This window comes from Panulirus ornatus, chromosome 4 (genome assembly GCF_036320965.1).
Source record: "Panulirus ornatus isolate Po-2019 chromosome 4, ASM3632096v1, whole genome shotgun sequence".
NCBI lineage: Eukaryota > Metazoa > Arthropoda > Malacostraca > Decapoda > Palinuridae > Panulirus > Panulirus ornatus.
Genome location: NC_092227.1, coordinates 53,383,899 through 53,402,099, shown reverse-complemented (window position 1 = coordinate 53,402,099; position 18,201 = coordinate 53,383,899). Strand labels below are relative to the sequence as shown.

The 18,201-nt window shown below is 42.7% G+C and overlaps 1 long non-coding RNA gene across 1 annotated transcript in view; it reads right to left on the bottom strand.

Moving 5' to 3' along the window:
• Nucleotides 1-363: 363 nt before the first annotated feature.
• LOC139764521 (uncharacterized) overlaps nt 364-18,201 on the bottom strand; it is a 137,457-nt gene continuing 119,619 nt past the window's right edge. The window contains exon 3 of the long non-coding RNA XR_011716397.1: nt 364-438. This is a non-coding gene — a long non-coding RNA (uncharacterized lncRNA). The remainder of the gene's footprint in view (nt 439-18,201) is intronic.

The window sequence follows — 18,201 nt, the reverse complement described above, 5'->3', positions numbered from 1 at the left end:
TGAATGATAATCAACCTTAAGTTAGCATACCCCAAAAATCTTTTCACTGGACGTATGCATGCAGCTTCATGGCTACCGTACAGTAAATACAGGGAAATGATGGACTCTTTTGGAGTGGGTCTTCGACGAGATTTACCCATCTCGTCCAGTGAGGTTGATGCAGCCCTACCGTAGGTGACTATCTGCTCGCGGTGTTACCTCTAGAGATGCACGTACTGACACGTACAATTACACAGGTAAACAAATGACGTGCACACACCGAGGCAAACAAACACAGTATTGTCGAAGATTATAGACAGACAGACAGACATAAGTATCGAATCTCACACAGTTCTGTTTATAGATATAAAATATAGATCAACATACTTTTGCAAGACGACGCCGCTGCTGTTGTCCTCGTCATTCTTTGTCTTATCTTCAACACTTGTTTCTTGAATCCTATTAGAAAAGAAATGATCAAATTAATGAGGGATTGTAATTATTTCCTAAGGGGAAATATGTTACAGATTTCATTGCTTTTAATATGAATAAATCTATAGATATATCTTGTAATGCAACGAAAACAAACACGTAATTGGCTCTGTAAAAGGATACACAAGTTCATCATGATTATACAGAACCCACAAATATGATGTATACCTAAGAAGACGTACATATACATTCGAGAGGAATACATACATACATAGGGGCCATCGTGGCGCGGTATTTGCATTAGTAACATGGCGGGGGAGACGCAGCATCTCTGAGTCACAGCCTCGTAACCTATGCAAACGAGACATAGAAGGGCTCAAACTGTAGTGTAATTTAGTGAGTCGCCCTGAGCTGACGTGGTGTGGCTGAGCTTTGTAAGATGCGGCAGCTATGTAAGGAAGCACAGCTGGGTGCTTGTGTGTGTGTGTGTGTGTGTGTGTGTGTGTGTGTGTGTGTGTGTGTGTGTGTGTGTGTGTGTGTGTATGTGTGTGTGTGTGTGTGTTTGTGTGGGGCGGGAGGACAGGATTTAATGAATCAGCTGATCACATTATACGGTCTCTCACGTAAGCCCCGAAAACTGAAGCCAGAAATTAAGACAACACGTTCCACACACCAGTCAAGTTATCGTCCATATACTTCCCCTGATCACTGCCTTGATTCATTCTTGTTTGGCAATTTTCCTCAAAAATCTAATTCCAAATTACATACTTTTTCACAAGAAGGTAACGGCATTCCATATGAATCCTATATAAAAGTAGGAAGGATGCATAAGCATGAAGCAGGTGCAAGACTGGCAGTACACAAGTAGAAGGTAATCACAAAACTCGGCCAGTTTCCTGAACTACAGCATGAACTAAGACGCTTTGCTCTGAAGATGATCACCCTCTTAAGAACGTATCGAACAAGTAATGAAATAACTGATTAGCACAAAATATTGTACACATGAAGTAAGAGTGTGTATCAGGTTGATAGTATCACATACACTGACTCTAATGAAAATGTTACACCTTGAAAATTGGGATGAGAGACTATCATTAAATTTTAGCGAGAATAAAAAGATGTTTTGGAAGGAGGTATATAAGGTGCGTAAAACAAGGAAACAAATGGGAATATCGGTGAAAGGGGCTAATGGGGAGGTGATAACAAGTAGTGGTGATGTGAGATGGAGATGGAGTGAGTGTTTTGAAAGGTTTGTTGAATGTGTTAGATGATAGAGTGGCAGATATAGAGTGTTTTGGTCGAGGTGGTGTGCGACGTGAGAGGGTTAGGGAGAATAATTTGGTAAACAGAGAAGAGGTAGTAAGAGCTTTGCGGAAGATGAAAGCCGGCAAGGCAGCGGGTTTGGATGGTATTGCGGTGGAATTTATCAAAAAAGGGGGTGACTGTGTTGTTGACTGGTTGGTAAGGATATTTAATGTATGTATGACTCATGATGAGGTGCCTGAGGATTGGCGGAGTGCAAGCATAGTGCCATTGTACAAAGGCAAAGGGGATAAAGGTGAGTGCTCAAATTACAGAGGTATAAGCTTGTTGAGTATTCCTGGGAAATTGATTTGAGAGGGTGAAGGCATGTACAGAGCATCAGATTGGGGAAGAGCAGTGTGGTTTCAGAAGTGGTAGAGGATGTGTGGATCAGGTGTTTGCTATGAAGAGTGTATGTGAGAAATACTTAGAAAAACAAATGGATTTGAATGTAGCATTTATGGATCTGGAGAAGGCATGCGATAGAGTTCACAGAGATGCTCTGTGGAAGGTATTAAGAATATATGGTGTGGGAGGCAAGTTGTTAGAAGCAGTGAAAAGTTCTTATCGAGGATGTAAGGCATGTGTGCAAGTGGGAAGAGAGGAAAGTGATTGGTTCTCAGTGAATGTCGGTTTGTGGCAGGGGTGCGCGATGTCTCCATGGTTGTTTAATTTGTTTATGGATGGGATTGTTAAGGAGGTGAATGCAAGAGTTTTAGAGAGAGGGGCAAGTATGCAGTCTGTTGTGGATGAAAGAGCTTGGGAAGTGAGTCAGTTATTGTTCGCTGATGATACAGCGCTGGTTGATGATTCTGGTGAGAAACTGCAAAAGCTGGTGACTGAATTTGGTAAAGTGTGTGAAAGAAGAAAGCTGAGAGTAAATGTGAAAAAGAGCAAGGTTATTAGGTACAGTAGGGTTGAGGAACAAGTTAATTGGGAGGTAAGTTTGAATAGAGAAAAACTTGAGGAAGTGAAGTGTTTTAGATATCTGGGAGAGGATTTGGCATTGGATGGAACCATGGAAGCGAAAGTGAGTCACAGGGTGGGGGAGGGAGCGAAAGCTCTGAGAGCGTTGAAAGATGTGTGAAAGGCAAGAACATTATTTCGAAAAGCAAAGGTGGGTATTTTTGAAGGAAAAGTGGTTCCAACAATGTTATATGGTTGCGAGGCCTGGGCTATAGATAGAGTTGTGAGGAGGAGGGTGGATGTGTTGGAAATGAGATATTTGAGGACAATATGTGGTGTGACGTGGTTTGATCGAGTAATTAATGAAAGGTAAGAGAGATGTGTGGTGATATAAAGGGTGTGGCTGAGAGAGCAGAAGAGGGTGTTTTGAAATTATTTGGTCACATGTAGAGAATGAGTGAGGAAAGGTTGACCAAGAGAATGTGTGTCAGAGGTGAAGGGAACGAGGAGAGGTGGGAGACCAAATTGGAGGTGGAATGCTGTAGTGAAAAAGATTTTGAGTGATCGGGGCCTGAACATGCAGGAGGGTGAAAGGCGTGCAAGGAATAGAGTGAATTGGAACGATGTGGTATACCTGGGTCGACGTGCTGTCAATGGATTGAACCAGAGTATGTGAAGCGTCTGGGGTAAACCATGGAAAGTTTTGTGGGCCTGGATGTGGAAAGGGAGCTGTGGTTTCGGTGCATTATACACGACAGCTAGAGACTGCGTGTGAACGAATGTGGCCTTTGTTGTCTTTTCCTAGCGCTACCTCGCGTCAATGGGTGGGGGGGTTGTTATTTCATGTGTAGCGGGGTGGCGACGGGAATGAATAAGGGCAGACAGTATGAATTATGTACATGTGTATATATGTGAAAAACTGCAGAAGCTGGTGACTGAGTTTGGTAAAGTGTGTGAAAGAAGAAAGTTAAGAGTAAATGTGAATAAAAGCAAGGTTATTAGGTACAGTAGGGTTGAGGGTCAATTCAATTGGGAGGTGAGTTTGAATGGAGAAAAACTGGAGGAAGTGAAGTGTTTTAGATATCTGGGAGTGGATCTGGCAGCGGATGGAACCATGGAAGCGGAAGTGGATCATAGGGTGGGGGAGGGGGCGAAAATTCTGGGAGCCTTGAAGAATGTGTGGAAGTCGAGAACATTATCTCGGAAAGCAAAAATGGGTATGTTTGAAGGAATAGTGGTTCCAACAATGTTGTATGGTTGCGAGGCGTGGGCTATGGGTAGAGTTGTGCGCAGGAGGATGGATGTGCTGGAAATGAGATGTTTGAGGACAATGTGTGGTGTGAGGTGGTTTGATCGAGTAAGTAACGTAAGGGTAAGAGAGATGTGTGGAAATAAAAAGAGCGTGGTTGAGAGAGCAGAAGAGGGTGTTTTGAAATGGTTTGGGCACATGGAGAGAATGAGTGAGGAAAGATTGACCAAGAGGATATATGTGTCGGAGGTGGAGGGAACGAGGAGAAGAGGGAGACCAAATTGGAGGTGGAAAGATGGAGTGAAAAAGATTTTGTGTGATCGGGGCCTGAACATGCAGGAGGGTGAAAGGAGGGCAAAGAATAGAGTGAATTGGAGCGATGTGGTATACCGGGGTTGACGTGCTGTCAGTGGATTGAATCAAGGCATGTGTATGGGGGTGGGTTGGGCCATTTCTTTCGTCTGTTTCCTTGCGCTACCTCGCAGACGCGGGAGACAGAAAAAAAAAAAAAAAAAAAAAAAAAAAAATATATATATATATATATATATATATATATATATATATATATATATATACTTTAAAATGTATAGGTATGTATATGTGCGTGTGTGGTCAAGTATGTATATACTTGTGCATGTGGGTGGGTTGGGCCATTCTTTCGTCTGTTTCCTTGCGCTACCTCGCTAACGAGAGAGACAGCGACAAAGAATAATAATATATATATTTTTTTTTTTTTGTCGCTGTCTCCCGCGTTTGCGAGGTAGCGCAAGGAAACAGACAAAAGAAATGGCCCAACCCACCCCCATACACATGTATATACATACGTCCACACACGCAAATATACATACCTACACAGCTTTCCATGGTTTACCCCAGACGCTTCACATGCCCTGATTCAATCCACTGACAGCACGTCAACCCCGGTATACCACATCGCTCCAATTCACTCTATTCCTTGCCCTCCTTTCACCCTCCTGCATGTTCAGGCCCCGATCACACAAAATCTTCTTCACTCCATCTTTCCACCTCCAATTTGGTCTCCCTCTTCTCCTCGTTCCCTCCACCTCCGACACATATATCCTCTTGGTCAATCTTTCCTCACTCATTCTCTCCATGTGCCCAAACCATTTCAAAACAGAAGAATATATATATATATATATATATATATATATATATATATATATATATATATATATATATATATATATATATATATATATATATATATATATATATATATATATATATATATATGTTATCCCTGGTGATAGGGGAGAAAGAATACTTCCCACGTATTCCCTGCGTGTCGTAAAAGGCGACTAAAAGGGAAGGGAGCGGGTGGCTGGAAATCCTCCCCTCTCGTTTTTTTTTTTTTTTTTTTTCCAAAAGAAGGGACAGAGAAGGGGGCCAGGTAAGGATATTCCCTCTAAGGCCCAGTCCTCTGTTCTTAACGCTACCTCGCTAACGCGGGAAATGGCGAATAGTATGAAAGAAAAAAGAAAGAAAAATATATGTGTGTGTGTGTGTGTGTGCATGCGTGTGTGTGTATGTGTGTGTGTGTGTGTGTGTGTGTGTGTGTGTTGTTCCAAGAGAAGGCTGGTCTGCGGCAGGGGTGTGTGAAACCACCACGACTGTTAATTTCTCATGAATGGGGTGGTTAGGGAGCAATGCAGGGGTCTTAGACAGAGGGGCGAGTGTGCAGTCTGTAGGGAATAAGAGAGGTATAGGAAGTGAGTTAGTTGTTGTTTGCTGACAACACAGTACTGTTTGTAGATTCGATTGAGAAACTGAAGAAGTTGGTGACTGAGTCTTGGGGAGTGGGTGAAAGGAAGAAGTTGAGAGGAAATGCAAATAACAGCAAGGTTTTTAGTTTTAGCAGGGAAAGGGACAGGTCAGTTACGGTTTGAATAGCACTGAAAAAAAATGGGGGGGTGGGAGAAAAGGGTTTTAGATATCCGGGAGTGGACATGGCGGCATGGAACCATAAAAGAGGAAGTGAGTCATAGGGTGGATGAGGGGACGAAGGTTATAGGAACATTGAAAAATGTGTGGAAAGAGATGTTGTCTGGGAGGACGAAAATGGTTATGTTTAAATGTATAGTATTCATAACAGTGTTGTGTGGACGCAAGGCATGGGCTATAATGTGCAGTGGAGCTTGGATCTATTGCAAATTGAATCTTTAAAGCCAATATGTGGTGTGATGTGGTTTGATGGGGTAGATGATAAAGGGTAAGAGAGTGGTGTGGGAATCATAAGTATGTTGTTGAGAGAACTGAAGAGAGTGTGCTGAAATGGTTTGGACATATGGATTGGATGAGTGGGGAGTGGTTGACAAAGAAGATATATATATATATGACATAAGTGGAGGGGACAAGGAGAAGGGGATATCAAATTGGAGATGGAATGATGAAGTAGAAAAGATTTTGGGTGGTAGGTGTCTGAACATGCAGGAGGGTATAAGGCGTGCACGGAATATAGTGAATTGAAACAATGTGTCATGTAAAAGTGAAAGTGTTGTGAATGGACTGAACCAGGCCATGTGAAGCAGCTGGGGGAAACCATGGAAAGGTTTGTGGGGCCTGGTTGTGGATAGGATGCTGTGATTTCGGTCCATTTCACAATAGAGCGAGAGAATGGATGTGAGCGAATACACCTTTACCTCGTCTGTCCCTGGCACTGCCTTGCAAACGCAACAAACTGCGACAAAGTATGGAAAAAATCAAATATACATATATTACATTTCTAATCTTGTACTCGCTGCCTTTCCCCGCGATAGCGAGGTATAACACTAGGAACAGACGTAAAAGGCCACATTCTCTCACATCCATTCTCTAGCTATATTGGCAATGCACGGACACCATAACCCCCTATCCACCTCCAGGCCCCACAGACCTTTCATTGGTTTACCCTGGCCGCTTCGTTTGCCCTGGTTCAGTCCATTGGCAGCTCGTCCACCTCTACATACCTCGTCGTTTCAATTCACTTTATCGTTCCAATTCACTCTATCTCCTGCACGACTGTCCCCCTCCCGTATGCTCAGGCCCCGATCACTCAACATTTTTTCCACGTCATCCTTCCATCTCCAATCTAGTCTTCCCATTCTACTTGTCCCCTCCACTTTTGACACGTATATCTCCACAAAACAGAATAGCTCCACGAGTATAAAACTCCCTCCCCATAAAGTACAAAAAGGTGATTACGCACAAACACGAGAATGTGCGTCTAAATGAATAAATAAATATATGAACAGATAACGGATTATTGAATCTAGGTAGCCATTCGGGTAAGAATATACAGTCGAGTCATTACAGATATTACAAGAGCTTAAGATGGGACTCGATATTTCCAGGTTTTGGATAAGTACGTGATTAAAGTAGATCTACTGAGTCGGAGTGGCATAAAGGAATGTTTGTAAACACTATGGTTTATGCATTATACACTTAACTGAACATTAAATGATGAATAGTGACAGTAGAACACTAGCTGACATACTACATAGCCTAAGAGAAAACAGAGCTCTTGACTTATTTCGCTGTGCACTTGTTCATGGATTGTTTATGACGTTCATAATGGTAGGTACAGAAGTGAGCAGTCCTGTACCGACCATTGTGAGAGTCACTGGTACAAGTCGATTCTTGTAACGAACGGCGGGTCGTGGGGGTGGGGCATCTGTGGGCTGGGGTGTCTCTGTGATGGAGGTGCCAACAGTTTATTACCAAACTGCCGTGTGGGCTGCCGAAGTTAGTCAGAGAGGTTGGACAAGTTCTAAAGAATGAGGGCTTCTTTGTAGGGAGTGTAAGATGGGCCTAGGATGATTCTACATGTTCTTTTCTGTACTCTTTCCTTTTGGTCCCTCTGCGTAGCTGTTTGTACGGAGGATGAGGCCGGGGAGGCGTAAATGAGCTTATGTAGAATGAAAATAGTATAGACATTCCTGAACTCAAATGGCAGGACACCTAGAGTCATCAGTCGGCAGAAAAGATGCAGACGGTATGAGGATATCTTAGACCGTCATCCACAGTGACGCCAAGAAGTTTGAACTGTCTGACTACCCGGAGGACGTCAGGGCCTAGTGTGATGGCAGGAGGCAGGATGTTGTCTGCACCCAGGTTGATGTGCATCATCACAGTCTTAGTGTGACTGATGGTGACGTCGTTGGCCGTATTCCATTCCTGAAAATCGTTGATGACGTGCAAACGGGCACTGGTTGATAGTGATGCCGAAGGTGGCGTTGTCTACATACTTCCAGTGGTGAACTTGTGTCCCTCAGGGATTAATTGATAAGGATGAAGAAGCAGAGTGGCCCCATCTTGGTGCCCTGTGGTACAACGCATGTTAGGGGTAGTAAGGTCAATGTTGCTCCCCGAAAGTAGAACTGCATAGTGTCGCCCAGTCAGGAAGTCCGCCAGCCACGAGACGACACTTCCCCGTCGTCCAAGGTCAATCAATTTCTTTATGATGTTATGGTTTACAAAGTCGAGAGCCCTGATGATGTCTACGAAGGACTTGCGCTTCTCAAAGTTATGATGCGAGTGGTGGAGGAAAACAGGATTCCAAGCTGGTGATGGCTGCTAAGTCAGCAATGTTCGCATAGATCCAGCCAAACACAAAACTTTCATGTAAATTAGGCTGGGGATTAGAGTGATGGCAATAGGGCCCAAGTTCCTTAAGGGAGACTGGGTTAGTGGATTTGGGTAGTGGAGCGACATTACTCAGTCTTCCAAGCTGTGGCTTACTTTGACTGTTTGAATGAAGCATTAATTATTGGAGTTAGCGGTATAACTAATTTATGGGAAAATTTCTTGTGCAGTTTCACTTAAAGATCTATGGGTGTGTATGAGCATTTGGTTTTAAGGCGCTGTAGATGATTAGCTACCTGATATTCCGATAATGTGTATTGGGGAAATGGTGTTTATATTTATAATAGGAGGGAACTGATGTCATACTGTGGTAATCATTGGCAAAATGGTTATTGTTAAGTTGATCTACACAAGGGAAGGGCTAGAGCTATAGTTTGTCACAGCCAGTTGATTCTTTTATTCTGTCATACCGCGGACTGATGTTGGCCTCCAACAGATGCTGAACCTCACTTGAGTAACAAGCCTTCTTCGACGTTTGCATTTCACGCTTCACTACATTGCGAAGCTGCTCGCAGAGGTCGTTGTTGTGACTGTTGAACACACGATTTCTCTGCTACATGAGTCGCTTGATGTGGTGGGTGATCCATGGATCTTCTGCCGGATGTATTTTGTCATCTTCTAAGGAAAGAAGTGCTGGTAGGCCTGGCTGCAGGTTCCATGATACTTGTCCTACATGATCTTAATATGATCTTCACTAGTCCCATCAGTCCACCAAGAGTGAGATGACCACCGACCGAAACTTTCTTCGCTGAATCAATAAGTGGTCGATAAGTTTTGGTGTTGGTCCGCTTGTGTCGGATGATGATGAGGACGGAGAACCGCAGCAGTGATAAGTGAGAGCTGCATCCGAGGAGGAAGGAGAAGAGGCTTGGATGATAGGTAGTGGTCATCCATATCAGCAAGAATCGGGTCAAGAGTATTCTGACTATGAGACAGGTTTAGTTGATCTTGGAAATTGGTGATGTGTATCTCATCCAAATCCCCACACACTGCAACTTTGAAAAATGGGTTGAGTGTGTGTTGGAGACGTAGGTGAGGGGTTTGTGACAGTGCCTCCCTAGTGTGAGGGCTTCGGTGGGTGGTAGACCTCACAGTAAATGACGGAGACAGTTCGCTGCAGGTGGTTTGTTGGTGTTACTCTCATCCATATCATCTCCAGACCCTCAGGCACGTTAGTTGTATTCAAAGCTGAACGTATCTCAGACAAAAGAGTGCCACACCTGCCCCACGCTTTGATGTACGAAGGTGTTAGAAGAGAATGTAGTCACTCATGGTACATATTTCAGGAGTAATCTGTGAGGCTCCTGTTATTGCTTTGGCCTGGCTGTGAGCTGACCTACTGGTGATGGATAGCTTCCCCAGGTTGTTGGGCAGGGGGAGGGGGTGACATTTGATAATTAGATAGGCAGATTATATCACTTCCTTGGAACTTCAAAATGGTCTAAGGTTAGTTTTATCCAGATTGCGTCGCCTTCTCTTGAAAGTCAATGTTTCAGTTGCTTCTCCATAATTTTACCTAGGCACACCTCTGGCAGAAATTATGTAGCAATTTCACCTTCCTACTAACGGTGGTGTCGGGATAATAACTACCCAATTTCAGACGATAGAGTTGAGTGCTGGTGTTAACCTTAGGCAACCGCATCCCTGACCCTATAACCAGTGTCATCGAGTCACTTTACTAGTTCACAGATAAAAGTTATCTAATAAATCTCTCGCTTTAAGAGTTAGTAGAATTTGAAAATCTTGTTTAAATGCGGAGGTTCAGTGAAGAGTAGTCCAAACGTTCAGCTGGGATGGGGTAGGGAGAGTTCAGGTTGACATTGATCTCTGGCGGCTCGGGAGCGCCTCAAACACACGTCTGTCTCCATCGAGGCTTGGAATGTGTGTGTGTGTGTGTGTGTGTGTGTGTGTGTGTGTGTGTGTGTGTGTGTGTAATGGATTAGCTTCTTCTAAACAAGAAATGAATGCATTCTAATATAGACTCTATCCATATCTTCCAGAATTCATGAAAGAATTTCAAGGATTTGTAAGTAGTAAGTAAGTACCAAAATATAAGCAAAACGAAAATTACTCACCACTTCCATACATTTCTTGATGCAAGATATTTCTATTTTTGTGGTATAAATGTTGGTGACGCATTTTTAAATTTTTTTTACGATGTATTCTAACCCATGCATTCATTTTCATATGTTATCATATCTTTCACACCTGCTGATAATCCCATTTCTGTAGTAAAAACATACATTGTTTAGGTATATTTGTGATGTTACGTCTTTTCTATCACATGTTCTATGTTGAAATGTAGCATATTAGCATATGTTGGCCTGATTTGGATACTTTTTTTTTTTTTACATACGAGAGTCTGTTTTAGTGGAAGGTCGACACGGTCTCCTTGAATTTTCTTTTTTAGTGATTTCTTTTTAAAGTATTCCGACAACCTTTGAAAAGAGAGGGAATATGGGACCTGGTTTGTGAAGAATATCCTCATCTTAAAATTTTCATAATCCGTTTTCTATTTTTTCCGCCGTCCTACTTGAAAAGTTATACAAGTTTGAAATTCTTATAAACTGATTTATTTATATAAAACGTTTAGTATATAATTCACGGAAGTTAGGACATTTTTCTTATACAGTGGCCGAGAAGGTCTAGGAAAAACATGCATCTATCATGACTACGGACGAAAGGTGAAACCAGTTGCAAGAAAAAGGAAAGGCTTGATTGTGGGATCTTCTACTGGCTGTGGACCTGACTCGGAGATGGAGGGGTTATAAACACAGGCGATCAAAACGTTGGACGATAATGCCACATCCTCGCTGTGTGAGGATGGGAGGCGTCATCCCTGCCTTCCTATCAACCCTCGTGTGCCTGGCCCTCACACACAAACTGTGAGAATCAGAGCTTGTCACGTACTGAGGACCCAGTTTGTAGTGGCCGAGACACATGGAGGCAGCTGAAGAGAGCAGTGGCCATAATGACGGATGTAGACCATGGAGAGGGTAGCAACATGATGGCGGAAGGGGAAGGGTTGCTACAAGAGAAGAGATAGCAGGAGAGTCGATAATACAAGAGTTTTTGTGTTCCTCTCTGGCCGGGAGAGAGGTTAAAAGAAGAGACACCCAAGATAGGCAACCATTACTCTATACTAAGGCGGATAAGTCCGCTGTAGACAAAGAACAGTTGTTTGCAGGGGAAACAATTGCTGCATCTAAACAGCAGCCCAAGCTTAACGAAGTTATACGACTATACAGATAACTTCATCAAATCATTTCAATTTCAATTCTCAGTAATTGATTAACACTAAGATTATTGTAAGCTCGAGTAATATAGTCATTTGACCCCAGTAATGAATATTACAACAAATGTATATACTTGAATTGCTCATGCGTAAGGCATTTAGATCACTAAATGGCATAACTTGGGGTTACATACCTTAAAGTTTCCAGGGCTATTGTTACAAAGTACAACACAAGAAACTAGGATTTAATTAACAAGTTATGATGGTTAGCATTGCGGTATTTTATCCTTTATTATCCCTGCTCTTGGGAACAAGTTTCTAATTCGAGTTCTAATGCGCTTAGCACCATTTATGTTTGGTGCTTAATGACTGCCCCTACGAGAGAGAGAGAGAGAGAGAGAGAGAGAGAGAGAGAGAGAGAGAGAGAGAGAGAGAGAGAGAGAGAGAGAGAGAGAGAGGAAAGAGTATTGAATTATCATTACAAATGATGTGATTTCCCCAAAAGGTAAGGTTAGCGATCAGCACAGGAAGCATATGAGTTACGAAAAACGATTCATACGAGTTACGTGCTCTCAAGTATCACGTGAGGATACAGGTGAAGCAGACAGAAAAGACAGCTACCTCAAGCACTGCTACCACTACAAAAAATGACAATACCCAAGATGGGCCACGAATACCAAGATACTCTAATTTCATATAAATGACAGCTATATCATTAGAAAGGTACACATCTTGCCTTCAGATACTATTGCAGGAAAACTTGAGTTAATGCTTCCTCGTCATCATTGGGATCCACGGTATGCCTGGGTGCAGGGTTTGCCACGTCCCTCCTTGTCATGTCCACTTGTGGGAACTGTCCATCCTTAACTTCCTTCATAAGTCATGTCCAGGGCTGCCACTGAGGACGGAGTGCCTCCTGTACCGCAAAAGTTTGTTTTTCTAGGAGGCTATTGGCCCAATGGACACATGGAGTCTATTTGTCTTCTTAGTCTTGATCATGTCGTGCAGGGAAAACACCATCTCAACGCATGTAGAGGAGTAAGGTAGAGCCAAAAGTCTTCACATAAAGAGTGAAAGAAGACAGAGTTTGGACTAAATGTTGCCATTTTTAATTTGTCCGTAGTTCAGACCATAAAGTTGCTGTCGAATCCCCCATGTTTCACCAGGATTCTTTGATATACAATAAATCCAACCACTGATCCTGCAGCTCATCCAAGTCGTCTTCTTTGACGAGTGTAGGAAGATGGAGTGGCAGTTATAGTATGGACTGGATGTTCCTCTGAGGTGAAAGAGCGTCTTAGGACTCGGCGATTGACAAGATGGATAGGACACTTTTCATCAAATGTTTTTTCCTTTTTTTTTTATTTGTCATCACATTTCCACCGATAACGCTCGACAGTGAAGGTAAAATATTGTTTCCTTATATTCTAAAGGTACCTTTAGACGCATAACCTCACACCCACCACCAACATTAAGGTCAATGACTTTCTTGTATAGCAGCTAGTCCTTTAGAGAGTATTACTTCATCACGCAAAAAAAAAAACATACCCAAAATACTTTTGTATTCATCCGAAATGACAGAGTGCTGGAAGCCAAAAATGCTGCGATGGGAATTCCAGATTAATTTTGTCTACTTTGGACAGTTCAAAAATAGCAGCATATGCTTGGTTCCCGATGTGGTCATAGTTATGTGCATCAAGGCCGCCCCATTCACTCTGTTTTGGCTCCTCCATGAAAAATATAACTGTAGTGCATCTTAACGTGTCTAAATTTTGGATAAGACTGACCCTCTAGACAGCCAGCCACAGAGTCTGTGATAATTCCAAAATCTTGCTTTTGGGGGCCTGAATTATTTCCTAAATCATATCAAACTGATGTTGACATTTACTGCTACAAGCAAAGTGACAACACACATACATCTCTTAAAAAAAGATTCAAACTACGATGTTAAGTGGTCACTAGATTGGCTGGAGAATAATGCAAACGAATGACACACGTCCAAGAGCAAAACATATGGAATATCAATCTTGCGGTGCCTCTGAAATCCTTTATAAGCTCAAATCTTCATTTTCGCAAACATGCACTGATGTTACATACTCTACAGGAGTTGAAGATATCGTGTATGTACATGTGTGTTTTGTGTGTTTTCATGTGTACATGTGGGTGTTAGTTGGAGTATATTAGTTATTATCTATTGTAATTGTGAATACAGGTAGGAATGTTTAAACCTATGAGGTCCTGTCTCTTATCCCTGTATCCTTGTCATGTGGTATTTAGAATATTCTAGTCGTAGACACATTTACTCTCCTTTGGCTCTACTTATTCCGGTACTCCACAACTCCGTTGCATGAGAGATGTTTGCGCACTATCCTCCGCACAGTTCACGTGCCTAGCTGTGCCCTTTTATTCTGGTCTTATCCCTGGCACCAAACAACTGCGTTAACGTCGCCATAGTATCTTAAAAAAAATGCATAGTGAGCTTAAGGCTGTTTTCTCCTTTCGTCACAGGAATTTCAAAGATATTTTGGTATCATTCATGCTGAGGTCATTTGATTCCTTTCCAGCAATATCATGTAGCTATTCAAGTTACCCAAGCCGATTGGGGCGTCCAGGATTCGAAGCCATTCGATCCTGACCTTGGATTGGGTCCTGCTGCTTCATCGCCAGATGATCTTAACCATTGTCCAGTATGTATGTATGTTTTATACATGGAAGTATGCTGACTGGTATGTAATTGCTTGTTTGCACTTATTTGTATTGCACGGGGAAGGAGGTCTACATTCGTAAAGTTCATCTCAAACTTCTCATTTTACACATTTTTTTTAGATTCTGTATGTAGACTGCATTCTCAGTTCTATCGTTTAGTTTATTCCATTCATCCATCAATCCTACACTAAGAAGTACAAATCATTATACCTTTTCTAACAGGTTTCTTGCTCGATTTCATTTGACTGCCTTTGGTTGATCTATCCTTGAATGTTTCGAGAACTGTCTGTTCTTGATTTCATTAATCTGGCTTAGAAACAGACTGTGATCAGATCACCCCAACTGTTCTTCCTTCCATGATGCGGAAACGTAGGGGTCTCAGTACTCTCCCTGTAACTCGGCTTTCTTATTTTGATACCATCTTTGTTGCTGTCATCTGGACCTTTTATATAGATTCTATGCAATTCTTTAAGTGCGATGACCAAATGTAAGAGGCATACTTTAACTATGACCTAATGCAGGATACAAATAGCTTGCTCAGTATTTCCTTATTCATACACTTGAATGTCTTTCTAATGTTTACCAAGAGACAGTTTGTCTCCTATACTCTTCTTCTGAGTGGAATTTTTGGGACAGGCTAGAGGCGGTGTCTACTCCAAAGTCTCTTCCATACACAGATTCTTTCAGCTTATTCCTTAATTCCAAACTTTCTTCTACTGTGTCACATCCTCATTATTTTGCATTCACTCGGGTTGAATTTCACCAACCTGCATCAGACCAACTTGATTTTGTGTTATGTCTCCTTGTTGGTCGTTGCAATCCTCTTCATTCTTTACCTCCCTCATTACTTTGACATCATCTAAAAACATATTCAGGTAGGAGTCGAATCCTTTGAGTAAGTCGCTTTCACAGATCAAGAAGAGCAATGGTCTTAGGACAGATTCCTGTGGCATGCGTGACGTCAACCCATTCCGAGAAGGCTCCCCTGACAGGCGTCACTTATTCCCTACCACAAAGATGATCTGTTCCTCGCTTCATCCCTCCTCTCCCTAGCCTGTCGAGATTTGCTATGCTGTTGATGTTCTACTTGGCCCCCTTCGCAAGGGACATACTAACGACTGGACAGGTGTGTTCGTCAAGTTGTGTGAGCTTGTGGCAATATCTGAATTCATAAGCGGCTGGCAAGTAGAGTAAGGCGCTGATAATGCTGTTTAGAGCTCAGAGACTTCCAATCCCCCGTTTCAAATTGATCAATATGCCTTGGCATGCCAGTGGCACTTTCACTAATGAGAATTTGTCGCACTTTCCTGAATGGATAATTGGCATGGAGACGGTCGAGTCGCTGCAGCAGTAAGGCCTCCACCCACTATCATAGGTTTTCATATTACCTCCCTTCGCATAAGAGCTTCTGCACCGAGTGCCAGGAGCTTCACCAAATGACTAACATACTTGTTGATTTTACAGAAGTGGTTCGCCTCCCACAGGAGTCCTACCCAAGTTTAGACAGTGTTCAGGCTTGATTAGATGGTGGGAGTAACTGCGTATTAGGTACATAAGCAAAAGTAGTCTGAGGTATTGTTCCTGCAGGGCAGTAGTTTACCGCTGGAGCAAGTTTGCGTGTCCTCCATACAGCGAGAAACAACTCGCTGGGTTACTTGTTTTCTAAGACTCGTGGTTGAGAGTAGAAGGCTGTTGTCCCGCGCTCAGCGCTTCTCTCATTTGGTTCTAATGTGGAGTCAGCATATCATGATGATCATAAGTATAATCATAGTGATATGATAAAGATATGACAATGATATGACAATATTGATAATGTTGGTAATATTCATAAACGGCTGACTGAACTAACAGCAACAAAATGCAAAAAAGATACAGAAGAAGGACACATAACAATGAACTACGGATGTTTAACATATGAGGGTCGTTGAAAAAGACAACTATTACACAAATACTAAGATGGAGGTTAACGGTGGTTGGGATGAAACTGTTGGTGTAGCGGTTTGCACAAGCTCCTACTGGTTCGACGCGATGGTGGTGCCTTTTCCTATCCAGGGAACTGGCTGGTTACCGTTGCTTCTTCCCTGACTCCCCTGAGGCGAAGGTGGCGGCGAAAGACGTCTCTAAGGGTCAGTGCGCTGAGCTCCTTTTCTTAGTGATGCAAGAAAGACCAAAGATGATCTTTTATGACATTTCATGCACCTTTTCTACCAGTCACTTATGTCTTGAGGAGGAGAAAGGCCAGGCTGGGGAGATACAGGCAAGTCTGGGAAGAACGAAAGTCGCTTAGTTTTTGAGTTCGAAGGCAAGGAGTCTAAATGTTTTGAGTCAATGGAGAATGTAAACACGACAGCTAGAAGCTCTTGTGATGGTGATCACGTGTTCCCTCCAACAAAGCCCGTCGTCCTGTAAAACATAACTTCTGAAAGTGAGAGATTTCTCGAGACTTTGCTGCTTGCGCAAGACCTGACAGTGAAAAAGGGAGCAAGTGACAGTAAGTTTAGCCACACCTGAGGGTATGTCGGACAGTCCGGGCTTTTGAAGCCTCAAGAACATCATCAACAGCGTTATGACTGCCCCTCAAACTTTTTCTTTCAACGATTCTCTATTGGTAGTTTATTGCTTTTCACCATAGCCTGTTTTGCAATCGTTGCTTCGACAGTTAATGAAACGCCAGGACTATCAACTTGTCGTCACTTGGCTCTTCTTCTTCCTAATAGGGCTACCGATGTAGAGCACGCTCGTCCTCTTCCACTGAATTGCTCTCAGTCATGCTCTTGTCCAAATTCGTCCATGTGTCCAAAAGAGTTACGTTTGGCTCCAAGATCCAATCCAATTGAAAATCGCGCGCTTCCTCGAGTGTTGTCACGCGCAACCCTGAGAATGACTCTGTTCTTCTGATGTGGCGAGAATTTATCATACTGTCTATCATCTGGTCACGCAACGTTTTACCACCAACTTCTAGTCTAGAGTTTACCGACAGTAACGTTTTCTTGGCAAGTAAACCAATTTGACAGCACACACATAAGCTTTAGAGTCAGCATTTGATTGCAAGTGGTTCACACTGGATAGTCTATAACTGGGTTTCTATCAGACTCCTAGATACAGTCCCATTAAAATTTCCACACTTTATAACGAGAAACTTGGGAGTTAATCCTCCTCCCTGCTTGCCTTTATCATGATAACTGTTCAAATGCTTCATAACAGTGCATGATATGGGGTTTCAGGAATACCCACTCAACACAGAAAGTACACCCCATTATCATTCTCCTGGGCAACAAGAAAGGGCCTTTTACCTAGCAGAAACAGTTACCAGGGAAGGTTTATACCAGGGAAGAATGCAGCTGGACGAATGTCCCAGATCCTCCAGCTACAGCTAAACTGTCACTGTGCACAACTGCTCTTAACCAAGAACCTAGATTACCATGGACCTGCCTTAACATAAAATCATGGCACAACTTACTGCAAAAGACTCCGCAAGAAGAGAAAATAGGGCAGCTTCAGTCAACACTTATTTCCCTCATGCAATACGTCAACCCTTTACCGAGTCTAACATCTAACTCAACGCTTGGGCTCAATTTTATTAGTGATTCAGAAAACTTCTCCTCACTCCCTCCCTGTCGTCAGAAAGACAATCAAGCTTTGATGACACAGTAAAGTTTGTGGAGTGGGGACGAACAACAACTTTGTTCCTATCCTGGAGAGACAGCTACTTGTTGCAACAAATCCTGACAAGTTAGTACAGTCTCTCATC